Source organism: Camelina sativa, chromosome 20 (genome assembly GCF_030686135.1).
Source record: "Camelina sativa cultivar CO46 ecotype springtype chromosome 20, ASM3068613v1".
NCBI lineage: Eukaryota > Viridiplantae > Streptophyta > Magnoliopsida > Brassicales > Brassicaceae > Camelina > Camelina sativa.
This window is the reverse complement of record NC_141899.1, coordinates 21,906,300-21,917,037: the sequence shown is the minus strand read 5'-3', so window position 1 is coordinate 21,917,037 and position 10,738 is coordinate 21,906,300. Positions and strand designations below refer to the sequence as shown.

Below are 10,738 nucleotides of genomic sequence, written 5' to 3'. Positions count from 1 at the left end.
CAAGTAAATTATGTATTTTCTAATATATTTCTATCAAAGATATCATTTTCAATTATATAATCTTGGTAATAATTGGAATCAAGTTGATTTGTATTTTTTTATAGAATTTTAATCATTTACTTTCTTTAGATTATTCTAAAAAAACAATTGAAATTTTATGGTCATATACTTGGACTTAAACCTCCTCGCAAAAGTGATGCCAAGAAAATATAATCAATAATCATTATTTAGTAATTTGTTACTAAATTTTCAATTTATTCACGAAAGAAAGTTGGAGATATGATTTAAAATATTTCATCATCATATTTCATCATGATATTATATCTAATTTAATTAAATTTAAATTTGTGATTAAACAAATATAGTAATTCACAAATATTATAAACAATCATATAAATGAATGTTAAATAAGTATTAAGCATCATATCTTTATCGATTTCATAACTTATTCACGAAGGTATACGGTACTTACTAGTTTGCTAATTGATCGATAAAATATGAAGATAGTACTTATCTCGATGAAGATGTCATATAAATCGGAGACGAAGACACCATCGGCATATGATGATTTGCTTACTCCAAGTCTCCAATTATTAAACCGACTAAAACCATCCCCAGTGTCAGTGGTTTTGAGATTTGGGGAATCAATGGAGGTGGCGGCTTGAGATTTTCATCGATAATCTCGGTATATTGATCGACACCATATATACCTCACCAATCAAAAATAAATAAACATGGACAAAAATTAATATATTATTATATAACCAAGTAATAAAATTTTGATGGCAAAGTATGAACCGTATAATGCACCGTATATTATGCCAATAATTAAATACTATGTAGTATTGAGTAAAGCAATATACGGTAGAGCCGTAGAGGTAGCATATGTAAAAAGAAACAATATACATTGCTTCTCGTTTTGTTAAACAAACGAATTATTCTCACAAGCACAACTAACAAACAATAAGCTTGTATCTGCTTATATAGTAAAACATGTATATATAAAATATACAAACGCTAATAATGAAATTAAGCGATCATTGATTATAGTATAATTCATATGCAATTATATATCTCATGTTATCACATAAGTATATGGCGATAAGTACATAATTAAATAAATAAGAAGAATCTAATAACTTATCAAGCCAAAACAAACGTTTGACCAAACCAAATAATAATACTATGAACAATAATAGTCCACATACTTACTTTTTTTTTTTTGGTCAACTGGAATTTTTATTAGTACTTGTTGTGAAACCAAAGGTGAAATACAAAGCTAAAGCCGGCGGACGACATTGATGTCCCCGGAGTCTAAGAAAGAACTACTACAACCAAAACGAAAGAAAACGAAACCTTAAACTAAACACAGAAGTAACCGGTATTACAACCTAAAAAGAGACAGTATAACAAAGAAAACAAAGCATCTCTTCTTCTGAAGCACCAGCAAATGAGCTTTACCAAGGATGCCCACGGCCAAACCGAAGTAACAACAACCCCTCCTATCATGGTGAGAGCCGATCTCTCAAGACTTCATAAGCCGGCAAGCAACTCTGCTTCCGGAGATGACGACGACGTTGGTACGCCAAGGAAACGCCAAACTAAAGCCTTTCATACGCAAACAGATCTCAACAGATCCCGAAAGCAAGTACAAGGAAAGAGGCCTAACTTCTCAAGAAACACCAAACTGATCGAGAACGACGCAATACTCAAGACAGCTATCACCACACCGAACAACACCAAGAAGAATATAACTCTACAAACTTTGGAGACTACCAGCACATTCAATCAAAACGAAACCTCTGCTTAGCAAGGAGCCGAAAACCCAAACGAAGGCTACTAAAACAGAACGGTAATACTAAGAACGTCCAAAGAGCGATTCCATCTACCTCTAGCAAACCCATACTAAACTACTAACCCTCTAGCAACTCGGAGAAGAAAATCGATCAGAACAAAAGCTTACCAGACTGAGAACAACAACCAAGCAAACAAAAAGGAGAAGGTCAAACGACGAGATCCTAGCTCACGCTGGATCTGACGAAGACAAGTCTTCCCTCCTCTGCCACCGCTGGGAAAGGGAGATCCACACTCTCTGAGAAGAAGGCGGGAAAATCAACCCTTGACTTGAAGAACCATCGAGAACCGCAGCAAGCTGATCTTACAATCGAAACACCGGAGACAGCTGAGGCCGCAACTAAGACAAGAACCAACCTAAAGGGAAGCTACAAAGGCCCTCTCACGGCTCCGGCGAAGAGCGCCGCTCACCGGAGAGGGCAAACTCAGATCTGAATTTTTGGTGTTTGGCGGCTAGGGCGACTCGTCGAGAGAGAAAGGGTTTTTTTTTTGTATGAAAAAGAATCTGTGTCCACATACTTACTAGATTCATTGATGTTATTTAGTAGTAATAAACATATTGCATGAAACAATAATTAAATATGCTTTGAACGAAGCGATAAACAATGAAGCATGAGGTTACTTATCTCAATGGTTTCGGAGACGTGTGAAAACAAGACTGTTGGCTACGGTTTTAACGAAAATCTATACTATTAACTCGGGAGTACAAAAGAAGAAAAAAAAAAAACTTTGCCAAAAAATTCTATAATTTGACCCTACGAGCAAATAAAGGAAGAAGAGGAAAAAAAAAATTTAAGGGCAACAAGGTAAATTTAATTGTATATGGAATGCGGATCGTAACTGTTTGGGAGAATCTCATTCGGATCCTTGATATATTATAAGTGTATCCAAACACTCTCTTATTCTTCTTTTACCTGTAGGATAAAAGAAAAAAAAATACATCACAATCATCATAATTGTGGAGGAAATATAGAAATGTCAACTAACAGAATCCCTCATGATCCTCTAGCGTATCATAACAAGAGACGAAATGAAATCAAATTATTAACTGCATATATTTTAGTATAATCACGTATATTCTCATTTCAGGCAATCACACCAACCCTTACCTCTTACTTACCATTTGTTCGTACCTCAATAAATAAGTAAATCAATAATCAAAACAGAAAACGGAAACAGTTTGATCCAATCCCTACTCTTACTATCCTATATCATATCAAAATACAAAATCAAATCAAAAACAGAAAATCTTCTATTCAATGCAGCGAATATTCTACCTTTCACCCAAAGCCAACATCAACTACTATATAAACCATAGTATAGAAACGCCAATATTAAACTCATCAAACATACAAACAAACTGAATAGAAAATAGAAAATCACCTTCGTATAAGTCATGGCTGCCACCGATGGTTTCACACATGTTTCTGATATCAAGGCCTTCAAAACAACATGGAGGATAAGAGTTAAGATAGTTCATACTTGGAAGCAATAAGTGAGTCTATGCATCTACCCCATCATCTAAGCGAGTCTATGCATATAGCTGTCAAATGGGCGGGCCGCCCATGAACATGCCCATGTCCATATACATATGGGCGGACCATGGGCGGACCAAAAAATAAATGGTCTATTTGGACATTAGACCATTTTTGTCCATGGACCATATGGTCTTAACCAGATGGACAATGGACCATATGATCTACCCCATCATCTAAGCGAGTCTATGCATCTGAACAATCATTAACACCCAAGAAGTTGTCTATACAACCAATACATTTGGAGAAATATGAAGAAGAAAATGGTGAGCATACGAATGATGTGGATTTGACTGACAAAAAGATCGAGACACTAAAGCTGAAGGTTGAGAATAAGTGGTTTGTTGTCGTTTTCTAGCAGTTTAGATTTTTAGATTATGTATAAATTTGTTTATCCAGCTATAAACATTTCTATGAAGAAAATAGAGAGATGCAATGAATTTCTATGACGAACAGAAATTTTTTTTGATCAAGTAACCTTTAGAATCTTTATTAGTTGTATTCACCATACTTAGCTCCTTTATATTGAAATTTTTTTTCATCATGTAATAATACAAAATATGGTGAACTGCACCTTACCATTGACTTAATGTATATAAGGTTTGAAAGTATATAAAAACGTACCAGGATCTGTAGGAGGAATGGAGGATAGTAGATGAAAATAAGAAAGCAAGTTAAATCCGTGCAATCAAGAAAATATAAATCTCTTAGACCACAAGAACTCATACACTCAGATATAACTTTGCTATAGCCGGAGCATATCTTTATTTCGGTTATCTGAGGAGGCCTTTGCATCAAATCAAAGATCCTATTTGTATTCTCAGAATCTCAATAGTAAAAAAAAAACATGTACTATTATTATTCTGTTATTGTCTCAATCTGATTTGTTTTCACTTTGTCTGATACCAAAAGCAAAGTATGAGATGATGATAAGCAAATCGTTGAGTTAAGATGAGGGATTAAAAAGGAGTCAATAAATATATATATATGACTATGATAAGAACTAAAATCTGAAACATGATTACTCTACTTGATAAGCCATTATAAAGAGGCTTTTGCTGTTGCAATTGAACTGCGTGCATGCGTTAATCTCACATCCCATAACAATGCTTTCCATTCTTTTTTGTTTCTCTCCTCTGTAAAACTGAACAACAAAATTAATGAAAAAAACAAAGGAGCGGCAGCAAAGAAATAATATAAAGATTGAAAAGACAGCTCAAGTCGACGGATTCAAATTGAATACAGGAGAAGGAGGATGGAATTTGGTAAATAACGTCAAAACCCAATTGGGGCTGCTGCTAATAATAAATAAAAAAAAACAACTTATTGTAACTAATTAATTAATTAAGCTTTATGCTTTTAGAGTGTGTGTGAGAGAGAGAGGGGATCGTAACTCCAAAACTAATACCAATGACATCGAAGCTAAAGCAAATCCAGCAAATGGAGTCAATCTAATAAAAGAGCTTCAAGTCTTAAACTTACATTGTACCAACAACAGCAAATCTGAGCATTTTATAATTAATCTAGATCGGAAACTTGATTTAGAAAGAAAAAAAAAAAAGAAGCAAAAAAAACCCGAATATGAGTAACTCAAGACTCAAATCTAAAACATAGCAAATCGACTTGAATCTGATTTGATTTTGTCGGGAAATAATACTAATATGAAAGAGAGGTGATTAGATTTACCTATGATGGTCATAGGATTAAGCTCAGAAGATTTAGACATTCATAAGAAATAGGAATCGAAGGTAGAATTGAGAATAATGAAGGAAAAGGAAAATGTATCAAGGAAGAGATCCATTGGCTGACAGGTAAAATAAGAAATTGTTTTCTCAGGCGAAACTGAAGGCGGAGACGGCAAGAATGATGTTTTTGTCGTTTCATTTTATTCTTTTATTTTTGTTTTTGTTTTTTTTTTTTGTTTTGTTTTGTTTTTCCCTTTTAATAAACTTAAACCAATACAAAAGAATGAGATCCAATTAATTTTCAACATATGATCTATCTTAAAATATTAATGGACTTCTAAAATTATGGCCCTTGGGTCGAATAAATTTTTTATTTTATTTTATCAAAATTTAACTATTGTAACTCTTCTCATTATTTTAAAGTAAAATCAAATTTATAAAAAATCCCGCAAGAAAAAATATATGTGAAATAGTTTAATAGTTTATAATACAGTATATAGTATGAAATAGTTTAAGGGGGGTATTGAACAGGAGAATGTGAAAGAATTTATTAGACATTTGATTTCCAGTGTTATTGGATTAAACATTTTATCCAGTCTTTTAAATTCATCTGTTATTGGATTAAGTACTTTTAAGCAGTCTTTTAAATTCATTTGAATTCCACTGTTATTCAAGTCCTTAACTTTTCATTACTATTAAATTCTGGTGTTATTGGATGTTATGTATTTTATAATAGCAACTTGATTTAACTAGAATGTTAAAGAATTGTTAGTGCAAATTGTGAAGAAAAATGTCTGACCTTTTAACGTAGGATTTGGATAGTACTCTGCAAGTAAAATAAAAAATGGCCAGAAAACAGACTTCTTCAAGAGTAAAGAGAGAAGCGTAGACTTCCTTGGTAGCATTAACCGGCCGCTTTGAATTTCTTCACAGTAATACCATTATTGCCATTGACATTCCCATCAACCATCTGTCTCTTTGCAACCTTTGCTCTCCTGTATCAGCCATCTTTGCGACCTTTGCTCCTGTATCAGCCACCACAGCAGTACCGCTCTTATTTGAGACACCTTTCATCTCTCTCAGCTTTGCTTTCTCCTTCTCCAACTTCTCCCTCAATGAGCTCACTTCCTCTTCTGTACCGTTGATCACAATCTTATCAGACTCTTTGACATCCGCGTGACACACCAAACACGAAGAAGTAGACTTCACTTCCATCAACGCCTTGGAACTCATCACATGTCCCCAAAGCGAAAAACTTGTACTTTCTCCATTGAATTCAAGACCTGAGACCGGACACTGAAACTGGATCCATCAGAACCAACAACAGGCGTAAGTAAGCTTAGGCACCCTCTTAGACAAGACAACAGAGCATGAACCAAAGCTTCTTTATTGAACAGAAAACACATGCTCGCTCTAGTTTGAAGGCTCTCTCTCTCTATCTTTTGTAGTATATATATTGTTTGGTGATGAATGAGGAAGATATACAATTCTCTGCAGAACCTTTGACATGGTATCAGAGTAGAAACATTAAAAAAAAACAGAGAAAGAAGGAAAAGAAGAAGAAAGACAAGACAACTAAGAGATGATGACGACAACACCAAGTGCTCGTACGACGGAAGAAGCATCTCTCTCACCACTTTACCTTCATCCTTCGGATGGTCCCGAAAACTTCACCGTCCAACTTACCACTTTACCTCCATCCTCCATCCTCCATCCTCCATCCTTGGACATATACATCTTTTAAACATCGAGATATTGAAAATAAGACTATTATTGTTAAATGAGAGACGTTATTAGTGTTTGTTTTAATTCAGATTGTGATTTGGTAAAAGTGTTATTGACTAAATATTCTTTATGGATATTCTACATTTTCAAATTTTAAATTACCATACACTCTTATCAATCATATATCATAAAATCCCTAAAAAGTAGTAGTTGTTACACTTACTTCTCCTATATAATATTGGAGATCCTTTCACTTCTCAAAAGCAAAACAAACCATCTCACGAAAACAATTTGAAGTCATCCTTCGTAAGTTCTCTGTTTTAATTTTATATAGTTACTTATACTCCCATGTTTATTCATTTCTTTATGTTTTTTTTTTTGTTTTTTTCTCTTTAGAATGGATACCGGAGAAGGGTCGCACACAGAATCAAAAACCAAGAAAAATTCATATAATGCTTGGACATATGAAGAGTGTCAAGAGTTGCAGGCTACATTAGTTGAAGCTATCAAACGGGGGTGGCGTGACAAAAACGGTTCGATAAGTAAAGCTACGGTAGAGACAAAGATACTACCAATGCTAAATAAAAAGCTTAAATGCAATAAGACTTACACGAATTACTTAAGTCGAATGAAGACTTTAAGAAGGGAATATAATGTGTATTCTGAACTCTTACGCTTTAGCTCTGGTTTTGGATGGGATCCCATCAGAAAACAATTTACAGCTCCAGATGATGTGTGGGCAGCCTACTTGTTGGTAATTCTCTTTGGTTAACTTTCCCAAATTTAAATATATTTTAATCACAATTGATAAATAATAATTAATGTATGATGTTTTTTCAGGGGCATCGAAGGCATGAAAAACTGAGGACCAGCACTTTTGAAGATTTTGAGGATTTACAATTGATTTTTGAAACTGTTATAGCAAAGGGAATCAACACGTTTGGACTGGTAGTGATTCAAATGCTGAAACTTTTGAAGACGAAGATGATGATCTTCAAGCAAGAGATGATTTGGGGGATGACGACGAGGTGGATGAAGTCTCTGTTAAACCAAAGTTACCTACTAGGAAAAGAGCTCGTAATGGAGATCCATCAGATTCAACTAATCATGGTGAGTCTTCAGAGAAGGTATTAACTGAAATGGTTGGAGTTAGCACTCAGATGGTAAGTCTGATTCAACAAAGAGAAGAAAGACAACAAAGAGAAGTTGAGCTTAGAGAAACTCAGAAAAAAAGAATAATGTTTGGGATGCTGTCAAAGAGATCCCTGATTTGGAAGATCATGTCCGCTATGATGCAGTAACCAGGATCCATACGTTAAAAATGAAAGACGTATTTGTGAGCATGTCTGTCGAAGACCGCTTGGGCTGGATTCTCCGTAACACTTAGCGTATTATTTTCTTATTTTCTGTTGAATCGAATAAAACAATAGCTAAGTTTAGAATAATTGTTCTAGTAGTAGTTTTCTTTTATTTTAAATTCTCACTTTTCAATGTTGCTTTTTTCCTTAAAAAATCAGAATAATAAGTGCTTAGTTTTGAAGTTTAAATAATCATAATAATAATAATAACATGTGTTTTTGTTCACCTCTGGATCACGTACGCTTTACACGAGCTAAACAATTCGTGCATCAAAAGACAAATTCGTTGACAACTGTTATTATTTACAAGCTTACACGAATCAAATAATGCAAATATCTATACATGGTCGAATGTGTGATTCCTTTAAGGCTTTAAAGCATATACATATGTGAAAGAGAACACGTAAATGAATCCTTGCTAAGTCAATGATACCAAAAGAAAAGTCCCCAAAATTAGGGAAACAATACACGTGAATTAAGATTTAAACAAACTTTCAAATTCAAAATATATAACATATGATTTTTTCCTACTATATCTCATAAGAATCCCTACATATTAGTCTTATTAAGATTTAAAATTTCAGCACTTATATATATATATAACTTTTCTTTTATGTTTCTAGATCAGTCGACTAACATTTATATTTTCAAAACAAATAGAAGAGAAGAAGCCCACATCAACCAAAAGCTGTTCGTAAGCTGTTTCAAGAGGTATATTATTGTTCTTCTGAATCGTTACTAGTTCTTGTTGTTATTGTCACTGCACCCAGTTGTGCTGAAGATATATTTGTATTATATGGGAGACATGGTCATAATTACTAATTTGTTTTAATAGGTTACATTTTTAGATGGATCGAAATGACCATGAAGAGGAAGAAGACACAAGAGTGCATGAAGACGATGATTTTGATGTGGACGTATCTATAATGGTGGTAATGATGACGGTAGGAGCTCAGATTCATAACACACGACAGCAACTCACGGGTGGTGATTATATAGAACGTCCCATTCGTCGACCAGTCACACAGCTCGGAGAAGAATATATACAAAAGGTATTAAAAGATGATACCGAAGATTTTCGGGTGCTGTATCGTATGATTCCAGATATGTTTTTGAAGCTGTCTAGGATCATCAGAGACAAAACTGGTTTACAAAACATAAAAAAAATATCTGTCGAAGAGATGCTTGCTGTCTTCATGCTCATAGTTGGACAAAATGCAAGATATGGCTACGTGAAAAACACATTTCAAAGGTCCAAGTTTGTAGTGAGCACAAGCTTTAATAAAATTTTAAAAGCTCTGCTTATTATAGCTCCAAGTCAGATGGTGAAACCAGATGGTTTAGTGCCACTGAAGATCAGAGAAAGTACACGATTTTATCCATATTTTAAGGTGCATTATTTTATCTTTTGTTTAAATTGATTCTTTTAGTTTTTTCTTCATAGAATTTGACTCTTTTTTTTTGCATGTATTATAGAATTGTGTTGGAGCGATAGATGGTACACATATACCAGCAACAGTAGTTGGGCGTGAGGTGGCAAGCTATCGCAATCGAAAAGGAACAATATCTCAGAACGCTTTGGCTGTATGTAACTTTGATCTGGAGTTTATTTACATTCTGAGTGGATGGGAGGGTTCGGCCCACGATTCAAGAGTGTTAAGTGATGCGTTAACTAGAGGAACTAACAAGTTCCAAGTGCCCAATGGTAAAACATTTATAAATTTCTCTATAGATCATATGTCTTATATATAGTAACATATATCATCCAAATTTCAGGAAAATTTTATCTAGTTGATTGTGGATTTGCGAATCGTCTCAGCTTTTTAGCTCCATTTCGTGGTGTTAAGTATCATCTACAGGAATTTGCTGGTCAAGGTCGTGATCCTGAAACTCCATATGAGTTATTTAATCTTCGCCATGCTTCTCTGAGAAACGTGATCGAAAGGATATTTGGAATCTTTAAATCTCGTTTTGCTATTTTTAAAACTGCATCTCCTTTTTCTTACAAGAAACAAGTTGGATTAGTCTTAGCATGTGCAGGGCTACATAACTTTCTTCGTAGAGAATGTCGATCGGACGAAGGTGTGTTCCCTAATGAAAATAATGCAGTTAACAATGGAAATAATTCTGTCAATATAGATGAAAGTGATAGAGAAGAACCTCTCGAGACGCAAGAGCAAGACAGAGAAAATGCAAATAATTGGAGACAGTCTATGGCCGAAGACATGTGGAAAGATGCTACTATGTAAAAGTTTATTGATAGATAGATTTTAATTTTCAAGTTTTGCATTTAATAAAATTGCTACATCTAATAAACTATTGTAGTGTTTGTTTCTGTTGAATTTTTAAATCCTAGCCTTCGTGGATAGAGGATGAAGGAGCGAATTTATCTATTTTCAATTTGTTTCTGTTGTTTGAATCTTGTCTACTATTTTCTACGTTAGATGGAAACTAGAAGAATTTATCCATTTTCAATTCTATTAAAATTCTGTTCAAATCTAATAAAATGATACAAATTATAGTAGTTAGAATCACAAAGAAAGATTTGAAAATCTTTTACATTACAAGAAAATCTATGAAT

General features: G+C 33.9%; 2 long non-coding RNA genes and 1 pseudogene across 3 annotated transcripts; 1 reads left to right on the top strand and 2 right to left on the bottom strand.

Annotated features, from left to right (window-relative positions):
• Window positions 1-1,212: 1,212 nt before the first annotated feature.
• LOC147919287 (uncharacterized) lies at window positions 1,213-2,508 on the bottom strand. Its single transcript, XR_015593111.1, has 2 exons — window positions 1,964-2,508; window positions 1,213-1,772 (listed from the first exon to the last, which is right to left on the bottom strand). It is a non-coding gene; the product is annotated as an uncharacterized LOC147919287 (long non-coding RNA).
• Window positions 2,509-2,520: 12 nt separating this feature from the next.
• LOC104771245 (uncharacterized) lies at window positions 2,521-5,314 on the bottom strand. 2 transcript variants are annotated; one of them, XR_015593110.1, is made up of 4 exons: window positions 5,076-5,314; window positions 4,014-4,533; window positions 3,238-3,294; window positions 2,521-2,768 (listed from the first exon to the last, which is right to left on the bottom strand). It is a non-coding gene; the product is annotated as an uncharacterized LOC104771245 (long non-coding RNA). The 2 variants fall into 2 exon arrangements; XR_764754.3 differs by having other exon boundaries at window positions 4,420-4,533; window positions 5,076-5,248.
• Window positions 5,315-7,196: 1,882 nt separating this feature from the next.
• LOC104773512 (uncharacterized protein At2g29880-like) lies at window positions 7,197-8,186 on the top strand (annotated as a pseudogene).
• Window positions 8,187-10,738: the final 2,552 nt, after the last annotated feature.